We start from the raw sequence: 19,765 nt of genomic DNA, 5'->3' as shown, positions 1-19,765 counted from the left end.
TGATGTTTTATATGTGCCTAACATTGACCAAAATTTGCTTAGTGTTGCACAACTTGTGGAAAAGGGCTTCAAAGTCATATTTGAAAATAACTGGTGCTTGATCAAAGACACAAAAGGCAAAGATGTATTTAGAGTGAAAATGAGATCTAAGAGCTATGCTCTAAATCTGATGGAGGAGGAGCAAATAGCTTTTTCGAGCACAACCACCAATGCTGATCTATGGCACAAAAGACTTGGACATTTTCATCTTGCAAGACTGTTATACATGCAGAAACATGCCTTGGTGAAAGGTGTCTCGATGCTTGAAGACAAGTTGGTAGATTGTGTGGCTTGCCAACTTGGTAAACTAGTCAGAAAACCATTTCCTCAAACCACTTGGAGAGCAACTCAAAGGCTACAACTTGTTCATACAGATGTTAGGGGACCTCAGAGAGTATTGTCTTTAAATGCATTTGTGGAAAATCAAAGTGGTTGCAGATTACAAATAATAAGGTCTGATAATGGAAAAGAATATACAAATGACGTTTTTGATAAATTTTGTGAAGAAGCTGGCATTGAGCACCAACTTATAGTACCATACAACCCACAACAAAATGGTGTAAGTGAGAGAAAAAATAGAAGCATCATGGAGATGACAAGGTGCATGTTACATGAGAAAGATTTGCCAAAGAAGCTGTGGGCAGAGGCAGCAAGCACTGCTGTATTTTTGCTGAATAGGCTGCCAAGTAGAGTTTTGAACAAAAGAACTCCATTTGAAGGCTGGTTTGGGTACAAACCAGATTTACAAAATTTGAGAATTTTTTGTTGTGTTTGTTTTTCTTATGTTCCACAGGTTAAAAGGGACAAACTTGACAAAAAGGCTGAACCCGGAGTTTTCATCGGATATAGTAGCACGGCTAAAGCTTACAGAATTTTCCAACCACAAAATGGAAAAATTCTTGTGAGTAGAGATGTAAAGTTCATGGAAGATCAACAGTGGAGTTGGGAGAAGCCAGTAAGAAAGCAACTTCTAGAAACTCCACAACTCCTTAATGATGAAGTTGATGAAATTCCTGTCAGAGGTACAAGATCTTTATATGAGATTTATCAAAAGTGTAATGTGGCTGTCTTAGAACCTGCTGAATTTGAAGAAGCTGAAAAGGATGAGAAGTGGATTAATGCTATGAAGGAAGAACTTAAGATGATTGAAAAAAATGACACTTGGGAGCTAGTAGATCGACCTCAACACAAACAACCTATAGGAGTCAAATGGGTTTATAGAACTAAACTAAATGCAGATGGTTCTATAAATAAACACAAGGCCAGGTTGGTGGTAAAAGGTTATGCTCAAGTGTTTGGAGTGAATTTTTCAGAAACGTTTGCTCCCGTTGCACGTCTCTATACAATCAGAATGCTGCTTGCTTTGGCTGCACACAAAGGTTGGAAAATTTACCATTTAGATGTAAAATCTGCATTTTTAAATGGTTATTTGCAAGAGGAGATATTTGTGGAGCAGCCAGAGGGATTTCAAGTTAAGGAACAAGAAGATAAGGTTTACAAGCTAAAGAAAGCCTTGTATGGTCTTAAACAAGCTCCAAGGGCTTGGTATGGAAGAATTGATGATTATCTTAAAAAACTTGGATTTATTAAAAGTCCAAATGAAGCTACATTATATGTGAAAATGGCAGGAGGTGATTTAATTATAGTTTCTATTTATGTTGATGACCTCTTTGTGACAGGCACTAATGAAAAACTAATGGAGTTCAAAGCTAAAATGCTTCAAATGTTTGAGATGACAGATCTTGGTTTAATGTCCTTTTTTTTGGGAATGGAGGTGAAGCAAGAAAAAGATGGAGTTTTTCTATGTCAAAAAAAATATGCAAAAGAAATACTGAAAAAGTTCTGCATGGAGGACTGCAAAAGCATTGATACACCAATGAACCAGAAAGAAAAATTCAGCAAAGATGATGGAGCAGATAAGGTAGATGAATATCATTATAGAAGTATAATTGGTTGCCTAATGTATCTTAGTGCAACTAGACCTGATATCATGTTTGCAGCAAGTGTCCTTTCAAGATTTATGCATTGTGCTAGTGAGGTCCATCTTCAAGCTGCCAAACGGATTGTGAGATATGTCAAGGGAACTATAAATTATGGCATCAAGTTCACTCACTCTCAAAATTTTCAGTTTCAAGGATATTCTGATAGTGATTGGGCTGGTTCAAATGATGACATGAAAAGTACAACAGGTTACTGTTTCAGCTTTGGTTCGGGTATGTTTTCATAGAGTTCCAAAAAACAAGATATAGTGGCTCAAAGCACAGCTGAGGCAGAATATGTGGCAGCCACTGCAGCTGTGAATCAAGCTATTTGGCTAAGGCATATACTTGTTGATCTACATATGGAGCAAAAAGAGCCAACACAGATTTTTGTTGATAATCAAGCAGCTATTTCTATTTCAAATAATCCTGTTTTTCATTGCAAGACTAAGCATTTTAAGATTAAGCTATTTTTCTTAAAAGAAGTACAAAGAGAAGGTGAAGTCAAACTTCTTTATTGCAGAACTGAAGATCAAAGTGCAGATGTTTTAACAAAAGCCCTTCCAAAATCTAGATTTGAAGCTTTGAGAAACAAATTAGGTGTTTGTAGCTATTGAGGCAAGGAGGAGATTTGTTGAAAATATGCCTGCAACAACTGCACACGTGGCTGTTTTATCCAATTTTTAAATTTTAATTTTCTGTTATTTAAGACCTAGTCATTAGGAGTTTTTGTTTCTGTTTATCAGATTGAATTATTGTTAGTCGTGCCTAAAAATAAGGGATATTTTATTTTGTATGTTTGACTCTAGCTCTATTTAAAACGAGCAAGTGAATAATATCGTAGTATTCTCCGCAAAACATTTTTATCCTTCTACTCTTATTTTATGTTAACAACAACAAAAGCATATTCTCATCTCAACACATATTATATTCCACAGATTCACAATTTCTTTTACTTTTATCTGCGCTTACCGCGCCCTGTGGCCACAGATATCCGGTGCCTCTATCCCGAGGTCTTACACATCCATCTAAATAGTCGCCGGATGGCCCAATGCAATACGGATACAACGCATGCAATAGACAGCCCTTTAGCAAAGGTAATGGTCAGGAGTCAAGTCGGGAAACGAGTGTGTGGTCATGTGGTGCATTCGAACACAATATTCCGTGCACAATTCTGAATGTCACTCATCACCCTACATTTCCCCAAGATATCCCATATCGTCTCCATCTTCCACTCCCCCAGTGTATCTCTGTAACTATTTACATCATATATTTTTCCATCTCTTACTCTTGAGTATATTCACATGTTCACATATGCCATTTATCATGTGCACACATAATTTTCATTATATTTCCACATACTTTTCATCATATACATCAAACCATGGCATATTCACAATACACATTATTTTTGCATGAAACACAATATATTCAAACATGAAACATCCATCTCGTTGTATATTTCATATCACAAAATCATAAAATCATATCAACCATCCTCAATATACCTTATCATGCCCTATTTGAACATAATATCACATTTTCACCATGTATTCATCATAAAATCACATAAACAGCCAATTATTCTCACTTTTCACCGATTATTTCTCATAAAACAAGAATTATTCCACATATAATCACATACATGACAAGATCCATGAGAATACAAGTAATAAACATAACAAAATGATAAAGTAGAGCCCCCTTACCTCAAAACAGAACTTTTACAAAGATTTAACCGAAGATTTGAACTCTAGAATGTAGTTTTTCCTAAGAACATCATGAACATCTATAATAAAAAGAAGAAGAGAAATGAACGGTAAATCTAACTTCAAACTTAGAGAAACTTACTTGAAATCCTTTAGAACGGACATAGAATCACAGATCTGAAGAAAAATCTAAGTTTAGGAGGTTTAGTATGGGAGAAATTGGTGAGATATAACCTTAGAACCTTTGAGAACCTTGGATAGGAGTGAAGAAATGAAAATTTCGTGTGAAACCCCCTTTTTATAGAAAATTTTTGAAATTTATTGTTCACTGCCGGAAACATTGTTCACCGCCTTACTGTTCACGCCAGAAACACTGTTCGCAGTCACTGTTCACGCTGGAAACATTGTGCGCACGTACTGTACATGAATGTGACGTCATGCTGATGTCATTGATGACGTCATCGTCACTGTACATAGGCGGTTTCACTGTTCATCAACATTGTTCATAGGCGGTTTTACTGTTCACTTTTTGTTTTTTGTTTTTTTAAATATATATTCTATCCAAATCTATTCCAATTATACTTTAATAAACCTCATTTTATTTAAATCAAAATGCAGAATGTTACAAGTGATAGTTGGATTATACGTGTGAATCGTATGATAGTGTGGTTATTGAATTTGATTGAAAGAGTATATGTGAAAATAAGTTAAATGATGAATATTATGTATGAAAAGTATATGTATAATGTGCATTGTTTTGAAAATATTTGAATAGAACTGAATCTGGGAAGTGTGAAATTTTGATGAGATTGTAGGGTTATGAGATGTGTGCTTACAATATGTGAGTTGTAGCCAATTAATTGATATGATTATGTTGTAGGTATTGTGATACATCGACAAGTGTATTCATAATATATGTATTGTAATACATTGAATTATATAGTCATAATACGTGTATTGTAACATGTTGATCTATGAATGGTGTATGGATTGATATGAAAGGAATTAGTGTGAATAGCCACAACGATACACCGGGAGTATGGAATAGGGAACCGATTATGAAAGTCTGGAGGAAAGGTGGGGTGATTGTAACACCTTAAAATTAATTTTAATTTAATAATAATTTCACAAATTAGAATAACCAATTTTCATAAAATACTTCAAAATAAGGGGAAAATTACAAATTAATATCAAATGACTGCTACAAGACTAGTTCAGTTACAACAATTTCAAAATAAAAGCTAAGTTCACCCATCCCTTCATCGAGTCCAGTGCTGATCGTCTTGATTACCTAAAAAATGAATGTAAGGGTGAGTACTCTACACTATCCAAAAACTCACAATCAACATAGAGTCTCACCTCCAGAACATTTCCAAGACGTTAACAAACACAATCACAAGCAGCATTTCACATCCATAAGTACAATACATAAGCCCATGCATATGCACGTCAGCCACACTCATTGTAGCACTGTGATCACAGATTTACACTATGAATGGTTGCCGGTTACTCCCGCCTCATGGATACCACGTGAGCAGTCACGAGTCGCTTAGCAAAGATAGTAGTCAGAGGTCTAGTCAGGAAGAGAGTGTGTGGCCCGTGGTGCACCCATTCCGCAGTCGGTGTCACCACCACTCCCTCTTCCCCAAGATATTTCTGTCGTCCTCATCTCCTACATCTCTAGTGTATCGCTGAACCCTTCACAACACATTACAACGGCGCTAACAAGCTCGTTCACACATATTCCATTCACACATGCAATATTCATGCTTGCACACGGCACATAGCCTATATTCAATTCACATTACACGGCACATAGCCCACATTTTATCCACAATATACGGCACATAGCCTTCATTCATTCACAATATCATTAACTCACCAATCAATGACATTCTATCACATACAATCACCCCCAAGGGCCTAACTATTTCATCACACCTCATATTACATACCAATTTCCATCAAACACACAATTCCTACTCTCTATCTCAGCCACATTGCATTATTTGACAAAACACACAAGAAATTCTATACATTGAGATAGGGTAGAGTCCTCCCTTACCTCGGATTGATGTCCTACACACTAAATCCACCAAGAAGTGCTCTCCCTCACGGATTTCATCTTAAACACATGGAGAAACCCCATGAGAACCTAGGAAAACCACGAAAACAGAGAAAAGGGATGAAAAGCCGAAACCCAAACCATTAAAACTTACCTCCAAGCATTCTCCACTTAAATCCAACCTTCAATCAAGCTCCCGAATGGCTTTGGGGGCAATTTAATCTGTAGAAAAGGGTTTGGGAATGAGAGGATTCAAGGGACTTTGAAGAGAGAGGGAGAAATAACTCTCCTCGAACCCTAACCCCTTTTAAATCCTTTTTTGGTCGCGACACTCTCGCTACAGCAAGATATTCTCGCTGCATCGAGGTCCCCTTACTGCAGCGACATGCCCTCATGCTGCAGCGAAAATCTCAAACGAAACTGCTTTCTGGTTTCTACATAATCTCACTACAGCGAGAAGGTGACAGTTCTGGTCCTTCCTGTAACATCCTGTACTTTGCTTTAAATAAAATGAAGTTTGTTAAAGTATAATTGGAATAGATTTGGATAGAATTTATATTTAAAAAAAATGTGAACAGTAAAACCGCCTATGAACAATCTCGATGAACAGTAAAATCGCATATGAACAGTGAAACCGCCTATGTACAGTGACCGATGACGTCATTAGTGACATCAGCATGATGTCATGGCTGACGTCACATCTGCGTACAGTACGCATGTACAGTGTTTCTGGCGTGAACAGTAAGGCAGTGAACAATGTTTCCAGCGATGAACAGTAATTCTGGCAGTGAACAGTAAATTTTAAAAAATTTCTATAGAAAGGGGGTTTCACACGAAATTTTCATTCTTCACTCCTATCCAAGGTTCTCAAAGGTTCTAAGGCTATATCTCACCATTTTCTCCCATATTAAATATGACACCCAGGCACTAGATGAGGGTAGGGAGTGATCGCCGGTGCAATGTGGCACGGACAAGGAGCGGCTACCTAGCAGGCTTCCGGCGGTAAGGGGCACATAAATGAATCGAATTTACATCGGAATGAGAGGGGGATCTAGAGACTGTGTATACAGTTAAGGATAGCTTAAAGGAATTGATTAGGACTACGTATACCAACAAAATGCATTTACTTTTCGGTGGCCTATCACTTAAGAACTCCAAAGTTAAGCATGCTTAACTTGGAGCAATTATGGGATGGGTGACCTTCTGGGAAGTTCCCCGGAAGTGTGCGAGTGAGGACAAAGCACAGTGAAAAGTCTCGTGTTGGTTTGTGAGGACAGTTGTCAGTTCCGAATAAGTTGCCGGGATGTTACACTAAACCTCCTAAACTTAGATTTCTCTTCAGATCTTTGATTCTACGTCCGTTTTAAAGGATTTCAAGTAAGTTTCTCAAAGTTTGAAGTTAGATTTACTGTTCGTTTCTCTTCTTCTTCTTTTTCTTATAGATGTTCATGATGTTCTTAAGAAAAACTCTGTTCTAGAGTTAAAATCTTCGGTTAAATCTTTGTAAAAGCTCTGTTTTGAGGTAAGGGGGCTCTACTTTATCATTTTGTTATGTTTATTACTTGTATTCTCATAGATCTTGTCATGTATGTGATTATATGTGGAATAATCCTTGTTTTATGAAAAATAATCAGTGAAAAGTGAGAATAATTAGTTGTTTATGTGATTTTATGATGAATACATGGTGAAAATGTGATATTATGTTCAAATAGTGCATAATAAGGTATATTGAGGATGGTTGATATGATTTTATGATATGAAACATACAAAGAGATGGATGTTTCATGTTTGAATATATTGTGTTTCATGTAAAAATGATGTGTATTGTGAATATTCTATAGTTTGATGTATATGATGAAAAGTATGTGGAAATATAATGAAAAATATGTGTGCACATGATAAATGGCATATGTGAACATGTTAATATACTCAAGAGTAAGAGATGGAAAAAGATATGATGTAAATAGTTATAGAGATACACTGGGGGAGTGGAAGATGGAGACGGTATGAGATATCTTGGGGAAATGTAGGGTGATGAGTGACATTCGGAATTGTGCACGAAATATTGTGTTCGAATGCACCACATGGCCACACACTCATTTCCTGACTTGACTCCTAACCATTACCTTTGCTAAGAGGCTGTCTATTGCATGCGTTGTATCCGTATTGCATTGGGCCATCCAGTAACTATTTACATGGATGTGTAAGACCTCGGGATAGAGGCATCAGATAACTGTGGCCACAGGGCGCGGTAAGCGTGGATAAAAGAAAGAAAAAGAAATTGTGAATCTATGGAATATAATGTGTTTATGTGTTGAGATGAGAGCATGCTTTATATGACATTGTGATATGTAATGCCATAATGTTTTCTCTAATCGTGATAAGATGTGTTTTGTTATAAATATGTGTGATGTATGAGTGGTATGATTGAGACTCACCCTTACACAACATTTTTCAGGAAACCAGGACGAATAGTATCAGGCTCACAATGTATGGATGGATGAGAACTGCTATCAAACTTAGTTATTTTGAGTTATGTATTGGATATTTTCAGTTCTATATCATCCTTTTAAAACAGTTGTAAAACTACTATTTCTTTTTTGTTGCTGATGAAAGTTTTAGGATCTTTGTTTTTCTAAAAGTACTCATGAATTAATGAAATTTTACTCTATGAACCTTATATCATTTCATTGTTTCTTTCTCATCAGAGGGTTGTTGAAAGAAAATTTACTTTGCCATTTAAATTTTTATGAAAATTTATCATATATTTAGAAAAGAAATATAAGGCCTTACACTTCCTCCCAGAGTCCTCTCGCTGTAGCGAGAACAGAAGTGCACTAAGCCCATTTCAGCCCCATCCAGTCATGCATACCCATATATATATATATATATATATATAAAGTCACAACATACATATATGTTAATATATTCATACTCATTACACACAAAGCACCATCATTATGCATCCAATGCAATTTCACAGTATTCATTTACACTTATACACACATATATATGCAATTAGATTTATGTAAATAACAATAATTAATATTACAAAATTTGGGGCATTACAGTGATGGATGACATTTGATGAGTGTGCATAGGTACGTTGCAGTTATTCACTTATTGTGTAAGATCTCATGAAATGTTGGAGGCAATTATGAAATGTGATCATATTGTATGAGAAATTATTGAGTTGAAACTGAAATGAATTGAATATATTATTGATATGTGTAAGAGTGATGATCTGATTGGCACATAATTATTGATATAAGTGCTATCATAGAAATTGATGTATTCATCCTTGTATGCAAAGATATAAATAGATTTACATATGCATTAAAAATATATTTCTGGTTATATTTTAATGATGGGGAAGGAACTCATCCTTACAAAATATTTCAGGAAATAAAAATAACGATTCAGATCAAACTCTCAACGTTTAGGCATGGATCAAAACTACTTTCTAAGAAGAAATTTTTTTCTTTTGCTTATTTTGGTCATATAATGATGTATTCTAAATCAAATATGTATTTGGGTTAACAGTCTGTACAAAGTATACTTCTAAATACAACTTAAATTGAATACTTGGACACTCAATATTATTTAAAATTTAGTTGTTATCATAAATGGCAAGTAAATTTTGATTATTTTATTGTTTAAATCCATTGTGAATATATTCAAGCAAGAAAAGTTTCAATTTCAAAATATTTATACTACTTGTTTTAATGAAGAATCGATTTATTCTGTTGGTTTGCAATAAATTATTATTTATTTTCAGAATTTAAAAAGTAGGGTGTTATAGTTAGAGATTAGGCAAGTAGAGATAATTGAGCTTATGAGACAACTTTGTTGAATTTTGCCATGTGAGTACATTTATTGAGGTTGATTATGGCATTATCTTAGCCATCATAATAGGGGCAACATCTTTCCAGAAAAAGCCATAAAAACTCAATTTTTTTCCTTAAAATTGACTTAGTGCTTACTCAATGTAAGTTGAATTGCATCTGGGTTGGGCTCATATTTTCAAAATACTATGATTTGATAGTTTCTTAGATAATAGATAGAAGAAATTTGTGTAAGGATAGTATCTAAATTCTGTTGCATAATAGTAACATATTTGTTTAAACAATAATTATTTTAATTTATATGTTTAATATGTATGTGTAATGCTATCTAACATGCACCTAACTGTTGAGGGACATTAATGTTCTAACTCCTATTGTCTATCATTGTGTATTTTACATTAAATTTGACATATGATTGTAATTATCTATCAAAAGAAGTCCATTGCTATTATTCACAAGTTTTTAATGTTTGAACTTATTATTCTTTCTACGATTTCCTTTTACCTGGGTGGGAGTGAAGCCCTCTACCAAACACTTGAAATTTTTGGTTCAATATGTTATATTCAAATTACATGAGTTAAAAGAACCAAATTGGATGATAAAGATGAAATGGGGTTTTTTCTTAAGCTATGCTGTATACTCTAAAGGTTATAGAGTGTACAATTTCAAGTCAAAACAGATAGTGATTAGTGATGAATCCACATGTTATAGATATTTTGTTTGGTTTTTATAAAGTTTTAATAGAAAAAAATAGACTTAGAGGTTGTAAATAACAATAAAATCTTATTTAGGTAGAAAACAATAGCTTTCTTAATTTTTGTCTTATTTCCATTAATTTTTGTGAATATATTTTGCAATTTTGATCATTTGAATAATTATGTAGGAAATTCTAGACAAATTTCATGAATTTTTGGCTCTTTGGAAAAATATGAACTGAGAGTAACTACTATCAGATACCAGAGTAATCACTCCAAGGAGCTGGTTTCAAGGGATAGGCCAGAGTAACCACTTTTAGATATAAGAGTGATCACTCCAGAAGCCCCAGACTTCAAGTGTCCTACGCGTAAACACTCTCAGAAATGGGAGTAATGACTCCAGAGACGCCCAGAAGGAAGTGCCCTGTGCGTGTTTACTCTTAGAAATGAGAGTAATCACTCCAGAAAGGGAAAAAGCTAAAGTTGTTGCGCGTAAACACTCTTGTTTTACAGAGTGATCACTATGGGGCCATGTCAGACTTAGTATATACAGACTTTTAGAAATTAGGGTACGGGATTATTCATTTTCCTTAGATTCTTTTGCCACTTTTGGAGCATTTTGCAGAGCTTAGGATTCTTGGGTGACAGCCAGGGATCCATTATAGGTTTTAATTTCCAATTTCCCTTTTGATTCTCCTTGATTTTACATTAATGTTGTTTATGTTTCTACATTTCCTTCTTTCATTTGTTAAGCCCATCCATATGGAGGGCTAAATTCTCTTGTAATTTCTAGTCAACTCATTTGGTTCTTGAATTCTTGGGTTTAATGGCAATATTACTCTTTCTTTCCTTGGATTTATTAACTCCAATCTCTGAATGAAATGAAATTTGCATGAGGGGAACATTGCGTAATGAACCCTAAATTACCCAAACGAAATTCTAATCTAAAATTGCTTAATTTTGATTAATCTTTGAGATTGCTTAATCTTAGGGATAGAGGTTGGAGCTAATTAAGATGCTTAATTTTAATTGGGATGCTAAAGTTAATTTTCGCTTGTTAGATTAACTTAATTCAAGGGAAAAATAGAGGATTATTGAATTATTTGAAAGAATAGGGATAGAACTCATTGATTGACTAGGGATTACTCTTTCTAATTGATTGAATTTCATTAGTTTACATTCTGCTCTTGATTAAAATCTGGAAATTGACAAACCTCCCCCTAATTTACTTGCTTTAAAATATATGTTTACACTTGTTCAATGTATGTTCCTAACCAAAAGCTCCTTGGAGATAACCTAGGACAACACCCTAGTATTGCATTTATATCTTGCATATTTGATGAGGATTAACGACAATCTTTGTGCATAACGTGTAGCGAAAAATCGTTCCATCAAATTGGCGCCATTGCCGGGGAACTTTGGTGTTAATTTTGCATTGAACTTGTTAGTTGCTCTGTTTTAGTGTTCTGTTTTCTGTTTTTCTGCATTATTACTCTGTTTTTGCTGCATAATTCTGCAGCATTTGCTAGCAGAATTCTGCAGCATTTGCTAGCTTGTGTTGCATTTTCTTGCAATTAATTGCAATTCCTTTTCTGTTTTTGTTGCTTAACCTCTTTGCTTCATTTTACTACACATAGACATTAGTTTTCTGCATAATTGTCATCTGATTTTTTCTGTATTTTTTGCTGCTTCATCTAGCTTACTTCTTTTCATTCCTTATAATTAGTTTCTAGTGCATGACCAGATCGAATCCTGGGGACTTGTATCCACTTGACCCAGAGATTGATAGGACATTTCATAGTAGCATTAGAACACATAGGAATAGTTCTAAACATTTTGAAGAGTTTTCATCTCCTTCATCTATCTATTCATCACCCCATTCATTAGAATTTGAAATTCAAAACATGGCTGACAATGAAAGAACATTAAAGGAACTAGCTGCACCGGATGTAGCATATCAAACTTTATGCATACAGTATCCTGATATTGATGCTCCTTTTGTTCTAAAAACTGGATTAATACACTTGTTGCCAAGATTTCATGGCCTTGCAGGTGAAGATCCGCACAAGCACCTCAAGGAGTTCCATATTGTTTGTTCAACTATGAGGCCACAAGGTGTGCCTGAGGAGCATGTCAAGTTAAAGGCTTTTCCGTTCTCTTTGATGGATGCAGCCAAGGATTGGCTCTACTATCTCCCTCTAGGATTTATTGCTAGTTGGGACAACTTGAAGAGACTTTTCCTGGAGAAATTTTTTCCAGCATCAAGAGCTGCGTCCATAAGAAAGGAAATATGTGGGATAAGGCAACTTGAAAGAGAGACCCTCTATGAATATTGGGAAAGATTCAAGAGGTTGTGTGCTAGCTGCCCTCATCACCAAATTAGTGATCAATTGTTGATACAGTACTTCTATGAAGGACTGCACCCTATGGACCGAAGCATGATAGACGCTGCAAGTGGAGGGGCGTTGGTTGACAAAACTCCAATTGCAACCCAGAATTTGATAGAGAATATGGCTGCCAACTCACAACAATTTGCAATAAGGCAAAATTCTTGTGTTACCAGAAATTTGAGTGAAGTTCAAGTTGCTAAGTCTAGTAAAATAGAACACAAGCTTGATGAATTGGCATCCATGGTGAAGCAATTGGCTTCTATGCAAAAGAGTGTTGTTGCATCCTCATCTGTTCCACCACCCATTCCAGCCATGTTGTGTGGTATTTGCTCAGCTACAGACCATTACACTGATAGTTGTCCTACACTACAAGAATCTGATACTTTATAAGGTAATCCTCAGGCCTATGCTGCAAATATTTACACTAATAAATTTCCTTTTCCAAATTCGCAGCAGCAGCCCAATTGGGATCTATCTTCCAATAGATACAACTCAGGCTGGAGGAACCATCCAAATTTGAGATGGGGGAACAATTCTCAACAACAGAACCAGTAGCATGGCACTCAATATCAAGCACATCATGCTGGCCCAAATAGATTCCATCCATCTCAACATCAACCACAACAAGCCCAACAACATCACCAACCATCTTCCTCACAACCAAATGCACCCCAGAAAAATGAACTATCACTGGAGGAGCTCATGAAGCAATTGACCATGAATAACATCATTTTCCAGCAAAGAACCGAGGCTAGTATTAAGACTTTGGAGAACCAAATGGGACAACTAGCCTCATCTCTGAACCAGATGCAATCTCAAGGTTCAGGAAACCTCCCTGCACAAACTGTAGCAAATCCTAAAAATGTGAGTGCAATCACTCTGAGGTCTGGAAAGGTGATGCAAGAGCCCACAGTGTCCAGAGAGAAAGAAGACCCAAAATGTGCTCCATCTACAGTTGATCTAAATGGAGAGGAAAAGGTTAAAGAACAACCAGAACCTACATCTGCCTAACCAAAGGTGGCAGAAAATGTTGATAGGCCAATTCCTCTACCATTTCCTCAGAGAGTTATCCAGCCAAGCAAGAAGATTGAAGAGGCTGAGAAAGAGATTCTTGAGACCTTCCGAAAGGTAGAGGTGAACATACCTCTACTAGATGCAATCAAGCAAATACCCAAGCACGCCAAGTTCTTGAAAGACTTATGCACCCATAGGAGGCGTCTTAAGGGTAATGAGAAGGTAAATATGGGTAGGAATGTTTCTGCACTCTTTGAAAAATAAAGGTCCACAATGCCTGAGAAATGTAAGGACCCAGGAACATCACTATCCTATGCATTATTGGTAATAATATGATTGAGAATGCCATGCTAGATTTAGAAGCATCTATAAATGTCATGCCATTGTCCACTTTTACTTCACTGTCTCTTGGCCCTCTGCAGCCTACAGGTGTGGTTATTCAACTAGCCAACAGAAGCATAACAAACCCAGCTGGGATTGTTGAAGATGTATTAGTCAGAGTGAATGATCTCATCTTCCCAGCTGACTTTTACATTTTGGACATGCAAGAGGGAGAATCAGTGAAGGGTGCTGCACCAATCATTTTGGGAAGACTGTTCTTAAAGACGGCAAAAATGAAAATTGATGTGCACGCTGAGACGCTCACTATGGAGTTTGGAGACAGCATTGTGCGCTTCAACATTTTGGACGCCATGAAGCATCCATTGGAAGAACACTCTGTTTTCCAAATTGATTTGCTGGATGATTTGATAGATGATCAATGTTCTGAATTTTTAGAAGAAGATTTTGCTCTTAATTTTTCTGAATTTATAGACAATTCCATTTGTGAATACTGTAATAATTCTTCTGTATGTGACAATTGTATTTCTGACTTTTTGAATGTGAATTCTGCAACTTCTGTTATTGAGGAAATTGGAAAATCAATAGGGGAAGAATGTGATATTTTGAGTTCAGCAAGTCACTTCCCTTTGTGGAGCAATCTCCTACACTAGAGCTTAAACCATTGCCAGAGCATTTGAAATATGCCTATTTAGAGGAAAATGAGAAGCTCCCAGTGATAATCTCCACCAAGCTGAATATCAATCAAGAGGAGGAGCTCCTAGAAGTGATAAGGAGGCACAAGAAGGCTATAGGCTGGACGCTTGCTGATATTCCTGGAATCAGCCCCTCTCTTTGTATGCACAGAATATTATTGGAGGAGGGTGCTAAACCAGTGAGACAGCCTCAGAGGAGGGTAAATCCCATCATTTTAGACGTGGTGAAGAAGGAAGTCACCAAGTTGCTGCAAGCTGGGATTATCTACCCTATATCTGATAGCACTTGGGTCAGCCCGGTCCAAGTAGTTCCCAAGAAATCTGGACTCACTGTCGTGAAGAATGAAAAAGATGAGTTAATACCAACCAGAGTCCAGAACAGTTGGAGAGTCTGTATACACTATCGGAGACTTAACCAAGCGACCCGGAAGGATCACTTCCCATTGCCTTTCATTGACCAGATGTTGGAAAGGTTGGCTGGTAAGTCTCACTATTGTTTCCTTGATGGTTTTTCCGGTTATTTTCAAATTTGTATAACACCTGAAGACTAGGAAAAAACCACTTTTACATGTCCTTTTGGCACTTTTGCCTATAGGAGAATGTCGTTTGGCTTGTGCAATGCTCCAGGCACATTTCAAAGATGCATGCTCAGTATTTTTTCTGATTTAGTGGAGCATTGCATAGAAGTCTTTATGGATGATTTTACTGTATATGACCTATCTTTTTCTGTCTGTTTGGTTAATTTGGAAAAAGTTTTGAAAAGATGTATTGATACTAACCTTGTGCTAAATTTTGAAAAATGTCATTTCATGGTAAAACAAGGTGTAGTCTTAGGCCATATCATTTCTGAAAAAGGAATTGAAGCAGAGCCCGCAAAACTTGATGTTATTGCACAACTGCCTTACCCCTCTTGTGTTCGAGAGGTTCGTGCTTTTCTTGGTCATGCAGGGTTCTACAGGAGATTCATTAAGAACTTCTCCAAAATTTCCATTCCCTTGTCTAAGCTTTTGCAAAAGGAGGCTGAGTTCAATTTTGATGAAAAGTCCAAAGAAGCATTTAATATGCTTAAGGAAGCCCTGACTACCACACCCATCATCCAACCTCTGGATTGGACCACACCATTTGAATTAATGTGTGATGCATCCAATTTTGCAGTGGGGGCTGCATTGACTCAGAGGGTTGGTAAGTTTCCTCACATCATTTATTATGCTTCTAGAACTTTGGATTAAGCACAATGTAATTATACCACAACTGAAAAAGAATTGTTGGCCATTGTTTTTGCACTGAATAAGTTTAGATCATATTTGTTAGGGTCAAAAGTTGTGGTTTTTACTGATCATTCTGCTTTGAAGTATTTACTGAAAAAGACAGATTCTAAGCCTCGGCTTATAAGATGGATGCTTTTACTTTAAGAGTTTGATCTGGAGATCAAAGATAGAAGCAGAACCCAAAATCTGGTAGCTGACCACCTGAGCAGGATAGAGAGAGTTCCTAACCCAATTCCAATCTTAGATGACTTTCCTGATGAACAACTCTTGGAGTTGTATGCTTCACAGGCACCTTCGTACGCTGATATTGTTAATTTTCTTGCTGCAAGAGTTTTTCCAGCAGGTGCACCAAAAGCTAAAAGGGATAACATAAGAAGTGATGCCAAACACTATGTTTGGGATGACCCTTATTTATGGAAATTCTGCAGTGACCAAGTCATTTGAAGATGTGTGCCTGATGAAGAGATTCAATCCATACTACAGTTCTGTCATGCCTCAGTTGTAGGAGGTCATCAAGGACCCCAAAGGACTGCAAGAAAAGTATTGGATGCAGGACTATATTGGCCCTCCATTTTTAAGGATTCATGGCAAGCATATTCCACCTATGAAAGATGCCAGAGAGCAGGCAGAGTAATTACCTGGAGACAGGAGATGCCCCAGCAACCCATCCTGTACTGTGACATCTTTGATGTCTAGGGTATTGATTTTATGGGACCATTCCCTTCCTCTTTTGGTTTTCTGTATATACTTCTTGCTGTTGATTATGTCTCAAAATGGGTGGAAGCTAAAGCCACCAGGACTAATGATGCTAAAGTTGTTGTAGATTTTGTCCGTAGCAACTTGTTTTGTAGGTTTGGAATCCCTAGAGCCATCATTAGTGATCAAGGAAGTCATTTCTGCAATAGGACTATGGAAGTCTTATTGAAGAAATATGGAGTTGTGCACAAAGTTTTCACTGCCTATCACCCACAGACAAATGGGCAGGCTGAGCTCTCCAATAGGAAAATCAAGAAAATACTTGAGAGAGTAGTGCAGCCCCATAGAAAAGATTGAAGTCGCAGGCTTGATGATGCCTTGTGGGCACATAGAACAGCATTTAAGACACCATTGGAAATGTCACCATACAGGGTGGTCTATAGAAAAGCCTGCCATCTACCAGTTGAAGTAGAACACAAAGCTTACTGGGCATTAAAGACTTGCAATATCCATTATGACTCAGCTGGAGAGCAGAGGAAATTACAGCTGCAAGAGTTGGAGGAGCTACGTCTGGAGGCCTATGAGAACTCCAGAATTTACAAGGAAAAGACCAAACAATATCATAACAAGAAGATCTCAAGCAAAGAGTTCTACGTTGGTCAAAAGGTTCTTTTGTTTAATTCTCGTCTTAAACTTATGCCTGGAAAGCTCAAATCAAGATGGCTTGGACCCTTCACTGTTACAAAGGTATTTTCCCATGGTGCAGTGGAAATCATAAGTGACTCCACTAGCAAAAGCTTTATGGTGAATGGACATCGGTTGAAGCCATTCTTGCAAAATTCAGTTACCTTGGAAGGAGTTGAGGAGATTGAACTGCACTCACCATGCACAAATCTCTCGTACAACCTATCGTCTGAGTAATCCACTTCATGCGTCAAGCTAGTGACGTTAATGAAGCGCTGTGTAAGAGGCAACTCACAAAAGATCTTATGAATTTTTAGTTATTTTTCTGCAATAAATGCTGGTCTTACATTTGAGCCTCTCTATTTTGATACTTCCTTATCTTTGTACCTTGTTGCACTAACTAACATGGTTTTTTCTGCATAGTTTCCATTTTTGCAGAGTGAGATCATGATTGTGGGGGCTAAATGCTGCACAAAGTCAAGGAAATTTGGGATGCAGCAGGATGGTAAATATTTTTCAGGATTAAGGCAATCCCCTTGGTAAGAAAACAAAGGATCATCATGAAAGTAAGCACTTTCCTGAACAAAAGTAATCACTTTCAATTCTAACTTGCATATTCACTCTCTATAGTGAACACTCTCACATTTAATAGTGATTACTTTCATTGCATGTAAGCCTAAGGTGTTGCGCTTGTTTACTCTTAAAAAGTCATAGTGAACACGCCCAAGCCTTTTAGCACAGCGCCCAGGGTGAAGCTTCTGGAGTGTTTACTATTGAAAAGTTGACAGTAAACACGCGCAGAGCTTGTTACCCACTTTCACCCTGAAGCTTCTGGAGTGTTTACTATTGAAAAGTTGGTAGTAAACACGCGCAGACTCATTCCTCTTTTTGAACTTAGATGCCTCTGGAGTGTTTACTCTTAAAAAGCAGAGTGAACACGCCCAGCTCATTTGTACCAAAACCTTGTGCGCATGTTCACTGTTAACTTTTGAGAGTAAGCACTCTGGCCCCATATATATATAAAGTGCTCACTCTCTCACACACTCTCACCTCAATTCTGAACAATTCTCACTGCCATTCTCAAATTCATCCCCCTCCTCCATTCGTATTTGATTCATTGCCCCAAAGGTTCAGTTGCTCACATCTGTTTCGCACCTTGCACATCCAACTCAGGTAATTTTTAACTTTTAATTCCTGGAATTAGGGCTCTTGCTGTGAAATTAGGGATTTCAATTTTGCAACTTCCTGGACTGCAATTGGGTGTTTTAATCTGTCATTCCATCAATATTTCTGCATTTGAGACTTAATGGACCAGTCACTTGCGTTTAATTGCTGCACTTTTGACATTTTAAACCCTAGGGTAGTTGCCCTGTGCACCCAGAGTGCTCACTTTGGATATTCTGCATTTGGACCTTTTGGATTGAAATTGTTAACTTGCTGCAGTTATTAATTGGATGTTTAGATGATTGAAAGATGAAGGGGGCATTTCATCTGATTGTTCTGCTGAATTGAGAAGTGTTACCTTAGGAGTAACCACTCCCATGTGCAATAGTTTTCAATTTGAGTGTTCTGCTGTGCTGATATTTACATAGTTCAACTAGGATGTGTAGTTTTTAATATTTGATGCATTTCCTGAATTCACTACTAATTACACAGTTCCCTTGTGCTATCCTTGTTATTTTAACAGCAATTAAGCCTTATAGTGATCATTGCTATGAACACAAGTAACCATTTTGTCCGCACCTCCCCCACCACAATGTGATATTTTGGGATTCTTTGCTGTCTTGAATGTGATAGATTGTTATCATTGCTGCACTTTTATGATACACATTCAGTCACCCTTGAGCACCTCTTTCATGTTGCTGAAAATTTGCATAATCATACACCGCATACACCTTATTTTTAATGCTCTGCATATTGAGAATGGTTGCTCTCATATCCACAAATATGCCCTGTCCATATATACCATCCTTGAAGCTAGAGTAGTTATTAGATACTGCATTTTGATCTGCTTGAACTCATTATTTTTGTTACCTGCTGCACCAATTCAACCTCTAATAAGCACATTTTTTTCTGCATTTTCATTCACTTTTGTCATTTTCCATATTGTCACACTCTGTTGGATTGCTGCTGAGTAACACTTACCAGAATTAAATCTCAAAGTAGCTATTGTCTATCATTTCTCATATTGGGCATTTAGGTGCATAATTCTCATTTTGCAATTGCATAACACTATCTGTTCACTTTCATGCTCAAATGCATTTACTGACTATGTGTACAATTTCTGAAGCATGTATACTCACTATGAACCTTCATCCACATGCTTAGCCTAGTTATTTTTGCAATC

General features: G+C 36.8%; 1 protein-coding gene across 1 annotated transcript in view; it reads left to right on the top strand.

The window, feature by feature from the left end:
* Nucleotides 1-8,478, top strand: part of LOC113850237 (putative disease resistance protein RGA1) — a 29,488-nt gene extending 21,010 nt beyond the window's left edge. Inside the window, exon 3 of the mRNA XM_027480689.1 lies at nucleotides 8,251-8,478. The gene's annotated coding sequence lies outside the window, so the exon portion shown is untranslated. The remainder of the gene's footprint in view (nucleotides 1-8,250) is intronic.
* Nucleotides 8,479-19,765: the final 11,287 nt, after the last annotated feature.

Source organism: Abrus precatorius, unplaced genomic scaffold (genome assembly GCF_003935025.1).
Source record: "Abrus precatorius isolate BTA unplaced genomic scaffold, Abrus_2018 Scaffold9, whole genome shotgun sequence".
Taxonomy (NCBI): Eukaryota; Viridiplantae; Streptophyta; class Magnoliopsida; order Fabales; family Fabaceae; genus Abrus; species Abrus precatorius.
This window is presented reverse-complemented; position numbering and strand designations above follow the sequence as displayed.